Here is a 10,941-nt window from a genome sequence, read left to right as displayed (position 1 = left end):
AGGGAGATGAAGAGGACTGAAGGTGGTATACGACTTCCTCATGGTCTTTCCAGCCTCAGTCCTGTGCGCTGCAAACAGGAGCCTGCTGAGTTTAGCCAGTGGGAGAGCAGGCTACACCTTCTGACCTTTTCTTTGATCTTCTTTTCTTCTTTCTCTCCCTCACACTCACCTGGACCACCTCATTTTTGTTGAGGTAGCAGTGTTAAGGAAAGCCAAGGTCCAAGCGGGGGATCAAGTGTTTGGAGCAGGGCTCATGGGGCTGTCTTGAAGGGGTGAGTTCTCTGCCAGAGGCAGCCTGGCTATCAATGAGGCACATGGTTCACCCAGGGTCATCAGAGACAATGGAATCGTCCCAAAGGCTGAGCTCTCAAAGAAGTCCATCATTTTTCAGCACGGCTAGCTTACCAGTCACCTTACATGCCATAGGGCGGGTTGCCCATCCTCTCCAAATTCAGTTTCCTCAAGTGCAAAACGAGGCTAATAAAAATACCTGTGCCCACTGTATAGGTACTCTTATTAGCAGAATCATTTTCACCCCTAATTGACTGTTGTACACAAAGTAAGTACCAGCTTCCGCCATAAAACTGTTTTATTGGAAGAGATAAAAGGCAACACAATTTTTAAAAAAATCATGTTGGTATAAGAAAACAGGCTTAAAGAAATGGATCTGCACTGAAGTCAACAGCAGCCTTGAAAAAGAGATGCCAAGTTTTCTAACCTTTGCACCACACTTCAAAGGGCATTGGCCCCTGACTCATAGGTAACACAAATATTTTTTGCCCCAATGTATTTCTTTGCTCAATATGCTCATCCCGTTTCCCCGGGTCTTCTCTGCATGCATCAATATATGGCTGCCTTTTAAGCCGTGGCCCTCAAACTTCGAATATGATAAAAATATCATAGATACTTGTTGAAAATGTCAATTTCGGGGTTCCACATCTAGAGATTCCTGGGTGTCTGCACAAGTCTGCATTATGAACAAGCCCCTAGGAGATTCACCTGTTCTTTGAAACCCATTCCAGTCCTCAGGAGACGTTGAGAACCTCTGCTTCAGCTTGGTTAAGTGCCAAAGGCCATGGACCGTGTCATTTAACTGCCTGGCTCATCACCAATGCCCAGCATTCATAAAAGAGCTTCCCAATAAATAAGAAATACCAAGAAACCTGAACACTTTCTTCTTAAAGGACGTAAGTTTTTTTTTTTTTTTTTTTTTTTTTTTTTTTTTTTGAGACAGAGTCTCACTTTATTGCCCAGGCTACAGTGAGTGCCGTGGCATCAGCCTAGCTCACAGCAACCTCAAACTCCTGGGCTCAAGCGATCCTTCTGCCTCAGCCTCCCGAGTAGCTGGGACTACAGGCATGTGCCACCATGCCCGGCTAATTTTTTTTTGTGTGTATATATTAGTTGGCCAATTAATTTCTTTCTATTTATAGTAGAGACAGGGTCTCGCTCTTGCTCAGGTTGGTTTCGAACTCCTGAACTCAAACGATCCACCCGCCTCGGCCTCCCAGAGAGCTAGGATTACAGGCGTGAGCCACCGCGCCCGGCCAGGACGTAAGTTTTTGTCCCCAACATTATCTCATCTCATTATCTTATCTCATTACCTTCAACCAGTTGCCTAATTACCACCCTTTCTTAAGAATAGAATTCCAGCAACATCAGCTTTCCCACATTGAACTTTTTCCACATCCTCAAGCTAGATTAAGTGACCTTCATTTGTGGTTCTACAGCTCCCAGACCACACCAGCACTTACCTTACATTCTATTTGTTGACTTTACTGCTAGTCTTTCCCCCGAAGAGGGAAGTTCTCCCCCTTCCTTGAGGACAAGGTCTGTGTCCCTTTCTCTTCTGTGTTTCCACCATCTGGACCAGTGATTAGCACTAAATCAGCAGAGGTTAACGGAATGAATCACGACAAGTTATGGAATGGGATGGGACAGGTGGGAAATACTTTGGGAGGCGAGAAGGAAAGTGAACCTCCTGGGTTGTTCTGGTACAAGGACTCGCTCATCCTGGGGTGAGCCACATGACTCTGTGTGGATGGTTTTCAATGAGTGAAAATTTTGATTTTCATCCACGGTTTGGGCATTTTGAGTGGACGTCAATAGATGTCCCTTTTAACGCTACTGAAGGGTCTCTGAGTTTTGCATACTGATTTTGACATCTTGGGGCAGATGTTTTAATTGGTTCATGTTAGAGGATAGCTCACGCTAAGATCATCTTTGCCTATGTAGCAGATGGTCGTAAGTTATATTACTCTTCACCAGTATCTGGTTACCTCCCTGTAAGAAGGTCATGCTTGCCCACACTGTTGAATTCCCATATGGTCACGTGGCTTGCTTTGGTCACGAGATGTGGGCAGAAGTGATCTGAGTCACTTCCTAAGGGCCAGCTATGTGCTTTGTCTGCCCAGGCCCTGAAGCAAGGCCAATAGCAATAGGATCTAGCACAGCCGGCAGATGACCCACTGTGGACATGGAATGTGGGCAAGAAATGGGCATTTGGGAGCTGTTATTGCAACATAGCTTGGTCTCTCCTGGCTCATGTCACAATGCCTACATGTCCCTTTATTTTTAATAAATGAAAATGTTCACACAAAACTTGGTTGGCGTTGTGACTTCAAGAAACATATAGCCTCTTTGGGCCTCAATTTCGATGTCTGTAAAGTGAGGGAGAGAATAATAACATAATAAAAAAAAAATCAAACATTAATTGAATGCTTATCATGAGTCAAGCTAAGCACTTTAGAAAAATTGTCTCCTTTTATGTGTACAACAACCCTATAAGGTGGATATTATTATCCTCATTTTATAGACCAGGAAACAGAGCCCTGGATTGGCTAGAAAACTTGCTCAAGGGCAAGAATACTTAGATAGTAAGAATAATCTAAGATATGGAGAATAATTATTGATGGAATACAAATGACCTGACATCAGCACCCAGCCTTTGACCTCCGTGCTGCACTGGGTCACCTCTAAGACCTTGTCCACCTGGGATACCTCAGACTCTGTGACATTGCCATGTGGTAATATTATTGCCCTACAGTCTTCAACTTTGAAAGCAAGACCCATTTTCACCACTGCCCTGCCCTTGTAGAGTGAAAAAAACCATTGGTGCTATGCTCTAACCTCCTCGGAAGAAAGCCCTGGAGAAACGGGGTGAACACTTCAGCCCACAATCCATGCCGTCCCCCAAGGTCAGAGGTCCACTCCAGCTGTGTGCCTCTCCAAAGTCGCCACCTTGCTGTGTCAGAAATGTGCCACCAAAGCGGAATGCCTTTCTGCCCTCATCAGGAGATCATTATATGTGGACGAAAATCACTTACCCAAGAAGTGGCGGAGGCTGGGTGTAGGGGGTGTGGCCTCATCCAGTGGCTCCAGACTTACGAATGTCGTTCATTTTTATACTACTAATCCTCACAAGCATTAGTGGTGCTCCTCTGTCCCCATAAGAAAGGAGCAAGGGACAAAAACCATCCCCAGAGTGGAAATCCTACTCCTTCCCTAGAACAGCACTGGTGGAGCGCACGCGGACTTCCCATATCCCCCGCCCGGTTAGACCATGCAACCAGCAAACCCTCCTGCACCTTCCAGACCGTCTTCATTCTTCTAGTAGGCAGATGCCCATGATAGTTTTAAGGGGATATTTTCACTCTCCATGGCCCTCTCTTTTGATGATCTAACTCTAGAGAATGAAAAAGGCCCAAGAGTCCAACAGACCTGAAAAGAGACTGGTTCCTTCAGAGAAACAGAAATGTCAAACCAAGGGCTCCAGGGAAGTAATGAATCTCTCATGCCCACACGTGTCCAGAACAACTCCGAACTCCTCTCACAGCCTGTTGCAGATTTGGTCCTGGGCTCTGCTCAAGGAAAGACCCTTGGATTGGGGCTCTGTCACCATCTAGTTGGGTGCCCATGGGCAAGTCACTTTGCTTCTCTGGACCTACATCTCCTTCTCTTTAAAATGATGGAGTTGGACGAGACAGCATCTAAGTATGCACTCAGCAATATGATTCCAGGATGCCATGCGATCGAGGTTCTGGGGACAATGTTGGCATAACTATCTTGCCTGGTTGTTAGCAAGACTAGCATCACTGGCTTACTTCTTCCCATTTACTCTCTCCCTCAGCATTACTGGAAATGCTGATTTCTACAGTCTATCAATCTGAGGGGGAAAATTTTTTAACTTCTTTCCCTTTACCTACCTTCCAGCAATATCCAACTCTTGACCTGCCCACACTACAGTGTGTATGGCCAGTGCATGGAGAAGTACAGCAGGACGCCCCCCAGTGCCACCAGCCACTGTGCTTTGATCCTCAGCAGCTCTGGCAAACAGACATGGCTGGATTGCTGTTGGGCACATCTGAGACTCTCTCTCATCTACCTTCTCTTCCTCTTCCATTAGCAGAGTTCGTGGGGATTTGGTTCCATTTTGGCATCTCTAGAAGAGTGGAGGTGAAGCACAATGGGGATATGACTGGGATTGTCTAGGGCCCTACGCAATGATTTGAGTAATCCCTTGTTTTTCTACAAGAAGGAGTTCCACCAATAGCCAATAGTCAATGACATCAGCAGGTCAGGGAAGTTCTTCCTTTGACCACCCCTGCCCCATGCCCTCCGTTCAGATGTTCCTGGCCATGCCTTCCTTTGGGCCACTGACTTCTTTCTCCGTCCCCAATTTCCTGCAGTCCTCCCTCTGCCTCCAGCTGATCTTGGCCCTGACTTATTGGTGCTGACTCAACAAAGAAAAGCAGACCCCTCAGGCAGCCGGACAGTGGATGGGGGCCAGAACCTGCAGGAGTGGGCAAGAGGGCAGCAGAGGCAGGGAATCCATCAATTCAGCTTGTCACCGAGTCTTCGCAGAGCCTCCTGAAGACCTGGTCCCACGCCGAGCTGCACAGTGAGGGTCCCACAGCAGAAAGGAGAGAGGACAGCAGCCTTTATCTTGTGGCAACTGAGGATGCATAGTTGGAGCTCCTCCGTTTTGAGGGTCCCCAAGCACAGCATGGCCTAGCCCACCATTGCTCACAGGAGGAGGCTGAGTGCTGCCAACAAAGGCCAGCCACAGTGGTACTCAGGAAGGTTGGGAGGTGGCAGCCACAGAAGGGTTTTTCAGCTATATTGGCAAAACTTTTGACATATGATTAGGATAATGTCAGCTGCTTATAGAAGATGGAGTGATGGGAGGTATGTGTGAATGTAAATTATGGGGGGACATGAAAGCCCCCAAATCCATGCCCCAGGTACTGCTGTTGCCACCAGCCCCCACATTTCTCTCCCACAGGCCTGCTGGGTGTGGGGCAGCTCCTTTGAGTTAAAGCATTTTGTTTCTATTAATAAAAGTCCCTCCTAAAATGCCCCTACATTTTACTTTGAGAGAGTGTCTTTTGAACCCTCTTTGCATCTGCATAGGAGGATAAGGACCATAAAAGAGGTGGGTAAGGGCACAGAACAGTGACTTTGGCACGAGGAGGCTGCACTTTAGAATCCCAGAGCCCTGAGAATTGGAATCCTGACTCAAGTAAGTACTTCTCAGCCGTGAAACTGAACTTGGGGCAGTTATTCAATTCCTCTGAGTCTTGCTTTCCTCATCTCGCGAAGAGGAATGAAGCAGCAACCTCGCAGGGCATTGTGAGGACAGGCACGACTGCTAACATGTCACGGCCACTCCTGTTAAGGAAATAAGAGTGGGCAGAAACAAGCCAGGGAGCACCAGGGAAAATGTCACTTTCTCGTTCCTATCTCGATGGCAAGACTCACCCAGGGCTCCCTCTGCCATCCATCCTCTACGTTCATCTCCCTGTGTGGAAATGTGGCATGCCCACGTTCCCTAGTCTGGGGCAAGAAATGTGCACAGGCCCTAATCTAATCACTGGGGTCCTGTTTGTGCTTTGTCAGCATTATCTCTTGAAAATATTCTTTCCTTTCCATTCTGCTGTTCTCCCTAATCTTATGCCTTTGTCTGATGCCTAGGTTGGCCCTCCCATCGCCAAAATCCTTCGCAAAACACCACTCTGTAGCTCAGTTTCTTTATTTGTAAAGAGAGCATAAACATTCTCTGGGGTCTAAGCTAGTAAATGACAGAGCTGAAGGTGGGTAACTTAACTTCCGGGTCCAAAACTCATGCTTTTTCCACATTATTAGCCCTCTCTGAAACACAATCTTAGACATAACATTTGACTTCTCCAAGCTTCTTTTTCCTCCTCTGTAAAATGGGGAAAACAATCATATTGATCCTGTAAATGTGGTGTAAGAAGGGGAGACGATGCAGGAGGAAGACTTGTCGACAGAAACAGCACAGTAAATACTAGCCATGATCCTAAGGCGCGGCGCATTCAAGTAACTGAAAGAAGTTCACTGTGGCTGGTCCTTAGGGTGGAAACAGGACTGGACAGCAGACGGGGCTGGCAAGCAGGTGTCAAGTCATGAGGGCCTCGTAAATCACCATCCCACAGTCACTCAGCACAGAGCTGGGGTGAGGAGCAAATGAGTTTCTAGAGTTCACGTCCTGAGAACACAGCATGGCTCACAGGAAGGTGCATGAGTTAGGCCTCTCAATGGTAATCGTGACTTAGAGACTAAAGTAGGGAAGTATATGAGCAGAACAGCCTTAAGTCGGTGAGTTGCTGCAAAAAGAGTACGGGGGTGTAAAAGTCTTAGAAGAAAAAACATCAGGAAAGAGAAGACCCACATGTTACCCCTATAATCCTGGTCTTTGACCTTAACAAATTATACCATTTCATGTGTGAGCATGAGCACATACACACACACATGCACACAGAGCTCCCACTTGACAGAAAGAAACCCCTCTCTTACTGGCTCCCTTCCAAGCCACACTGAGCATCCCATTGGCCATCAGGGTGTCTCCCCGCATCAGAGTAACCTTTTGGCCCACTTTTGGGAGGCCAGGCTCTCACTCAGCTTCCCCCATTGGTTCAGGTCTTCACTGCTCTAGTTACTCAATTACAAAGTCCAGTGTTTATGATGCTGTATTTGTTACTCTCTTCCTGTACTGATTTTTTTACAGGGAAAAAAAATTCTTGGAAACCCTGAAAATGTGATCAGAGACCTGCACACTCTAATTTGAGAAACATCCGATAAATAAAATCTTATTCAATGAAATATATTTTAATGATGCATTATCACTGTTTTTATATCTGGTAAAGATAATTTTTAATGTAATCAATACAATGAAACCACTAAATTAAAATTTTCTCTTCTAACTAACAGATCCCAGAAAATACACCCAAGTTCATCTTAATTATGTATTAGTGGGTTGTTTGTCCCAGAAGACCTATAATTATTAACTCCTTTGTCTCCATTTTTTTTTTTATGAACCTTAGTTTTCTTGGTCACATTATGGCATTATGGAAAGTTAAAAATAACTTTGTAGGCTGGGCGCGGTGGCTCCCACCTGTAATCCCAGCACTCTGGGAGGCTGAAGTATGAGGTTTCCTTGAGCCCAGGTGTTCCAGAGTTCCAGGCTGCAGTGACCTATAATCATGCCACTGCACTCCAGCCTGAGCAACAGAGACCCTATCTCTGAAAAAAAAAAAAAACAACCACTTTGTATTTATTAAACTAAAGTAGGGAAGTAATAATTTTACACAAGTTTTTACCCATTTTATAGGTGCCCTCAAGATGAATCTTCCCAGCCTTACATTTAATTCTTAGCAGTCTATCTCCCTTTACTCTGGTTGTGTTGTATCGCCCCCTGGCGTCATAAATGATGCTTGCAGCCAGTACGTGTTCACACATTTCTCCTCTTTGTTGAAGGAATGAATAATATCTGTAGGTAAAAACTTTCCTGATTTACAGATTAGGTTCTCAAAAAAAGTATGTAAATCCATTAAGTTCCAAGGCCAAAGTGCACTATATAAATCTTCAACAACTAGAGGAACTACTGACTATACTGTTACATCTTACGAAGATAATTTTCCAAAGTCAGTACACAAAACAAATAGTAAATATAGTGATATACATGCAACAATAATTATTGCTTTCCCCTATTGACATATTTAGGGATACATAAATGCTCAGTGACAACTCAGGAAACAAAATGTTACAGCAGGTTTCAGGAACAAAAAACAAACCACAAAGAGGTTGGTTCCAGCACAGCGCAATAAGTTAATTTTTTTAAACGATTAGCATCCATTACTTCTACCTTTTTGCTTCATAGAAATATCTATTATTTAGACATTAACTAATTCACACATTTTCTAGCTTATGATCCCAACTTGCTGGGTTGTCTTGCTCATTGTCATTGACTGTAGATTTTGTCAGTTCTCCTTGATTTTCTCTCAAGAGTCCTCGAACTACAGCCCGTGGGCCACATGCGGATGTTTTGCCTGTTTGTGTTTTTACTTCAAAATAAGATATGTGCAGCGTGCATAGGAATTTGTTCGTAGTTTTTTTTAAACTATAGTCTGGCCCTCCAACGGTCTGAGGGACAGTGAACTGGCCCCATGTTTTAAAAGTTTGAGGACCCCTGCAGTAAGTTCTTCAATAAATTCTTCAATATACTCCCCAAGAACATTTTCAAAGCCATTGCCATCTTCTTACCTAGTGTTTCATATTTTTCTCAATGGTCCAGGAATACTGAAAAATCACGCACACACTTTTTTCTATCTTTATCAATATAAATGCCCCTCTTTTTCTCTAGTAATGCTTCTTTGCCTCAAAGTCCACTTTGTCAGGTGTTAATATAGCTTTCATTAGTGGATCAGTGTTTGCATGGGGTATCTTTTTCCACCCTTTTACTTTCAATCTTTTTGTATCTCTATGATTTTGGTGTGTCTGTATCCTTATATTTTATTATTTATATCCAATTCCTTATATTTTAGGTCTGTCTTTAATCCTCATACTTTGGGTATATAATCCAATTTGACTATCTTAATCTTTTAATTGATGTATTTGGTTTATTTGGATGTGATGTTACTACTGACACATTTATATACATACACATATATGTGTGTATATAGGTAGTACATCCACCACCTTACTATTTACTACTTGCCTCACCAGCTCTTTTCCTGTCTCTTCTGATTGAGTGCTTTCTATTTCCACTGTACTAATTTGTTAGTTATATAGTATTTTCTACTCTTATAATGATTACCAGAGATTACAACATGTATTTATTTGCTTTGTAGTTTGACCTCTTCCCAAACAATGCAAGAACCTTAGAACATTTTAACATTGTTTACCCTTTCCCAATTTATATGCTGTTTTTGTAATACATTTTAACATTACCCCCAGAGTTATTGTTGCTACTATTTATGTAATCTATATTCACTTGTTTTTACTTACATATTTCCCCTTTTTGTTGACTGCCATTCCTTCTTGTACCAAGTCTGCTCCCTGGATTATTTACTTTCTGTGACATGTGCAGGTATGTTAATGATAAATTCAGTATTTTGTTGTTGTTGTTGGAGGAAATTGTCTTTATTTCACCTTCATATTCTAAGGATATAATCGCTGAGTATAGGTCAAATGTGGTGGCTCACACCTGTAATCCTAGCACTCTGGGAGACTGAGGCAGGAGGATTACTTGAGCTCAGGAGTTCAAGACCAGCCTGAGCAAGAGCAAGACCCTCGTCTCTACTAAAAATAGAAAAAATTAGCTGGGCAACTAAAAATAGAAATAAAAGATTAGCCAGGAATGGTGGGACCTATAGTCCCAGCTACTCAAGAGGCTGAGGCACAACAGAGCAAGATTGTCTCAAAAAAAAAAAAAAAAAAAATCGCTGAGTATAGAATTCGAAGCACTTTAAAGATATAAATCTATTGTCTTCTAGATTCCACTGTTAAGCAGTTAATGGTCTTAGTGTTGCTAAGTGTTGCTCCTTTTTGCTACTAGCTGCTGTTATGATATTCCTTTGTCTTTGATATTGTGTAATACCACTACATTCTTAGGTGTGAGGGTTTTTTCTATTTACTTTGTGTAAGGTTTACAGGGATTCTTGAATCTGTGGCTTGTTATCTTTCATTAGTTTTGAAAAATTCTTAGCCATTATCATCTCTCCCTTCTTTCTTCTTTGGGACTCCAACTATATATATATATGTTAGAACTCTTCACTGTAGCTCCTATATCTTTTATATTTATTTGTTCTTTTCCTCTTTTTTTTTTGGAAACGTCTTTCTGGATATTTTCTTTTGACAAGACAGGGAATCTCCTGGAGCACAGAGCTGGAGCTGGATCGTAAAGGTGATGTGAGTATCTGGAGAGATACTTTTCCTGCCTGTTGGTTCAGTAGCATTATGAGCCCAAAATGATCATATGATTGTCTCAAGATTTCAATGTAAATGAAACCAAGGTTGAATTCCCTGGAAGAAACGTTACATCCTAAGGCCCCAGGACCCCCAAACTCGCCAAACTCAAGGTCACAAGCAGAGAAATAAAAATGCCATCAGTGGGTCAATTGCCTCAGTGGGGCAAGTCCCACTTCCATTATGTGATTTCTTGATTCATACACCCTGGCTATGAGGGAGATAACACCCATACTGGTAGATTTAAGGAATATACTGAACCTTATATTAATAGAATAGTACTTTAACCTCATAGTGAGTTAACTTCCAACTGGTACCATAACTGGGCCTTCAGCAAACCATTAAGTCAAGCCGTCTCTGGATAATGGGACACATGGTAAAACAAATGATTTCCATGTGTCCCATCATTGGACCTATTGCTGCAATTTCTATTGCTACAATTCCTTCACTGTCAAAGACTATATTGTATGGGATATCACAGTGATGGATAAGGCATTCTGTGAGTCTATGAATAGTGATACTGGCAGACATACTGTAGGTGACAAAGGTAACTTCACACCCATACTACATGTCTATTACTACAATGACAAACTGCTGCCCTTTGCATGATGAAACATCTAATGTAATCACTTGACTAGATGGTACCCCTAGGGAATGGTGTCATATTAGTGGCTC

The sequence above is a fragment of the Microcebus murinus genome, chromosome 8 (assembly GCF_040939455.1).
Source record: "Microcebus murinus isolate Inina chromosome 8, M.murinus_Inina_mat1.0, whole genome shotgun sequence".
NCBI classification, from domain to species: Eukaryota; Metazoa; Chordata; class Mammalia; order Primates; family Cheirogaleidae; genus Microcebus; species Microcebus murinus.
The sequence above is the reverse complement of the archived record's forward strand: the minus strand, read 5'-3'. Positions refer to the sequence as shown.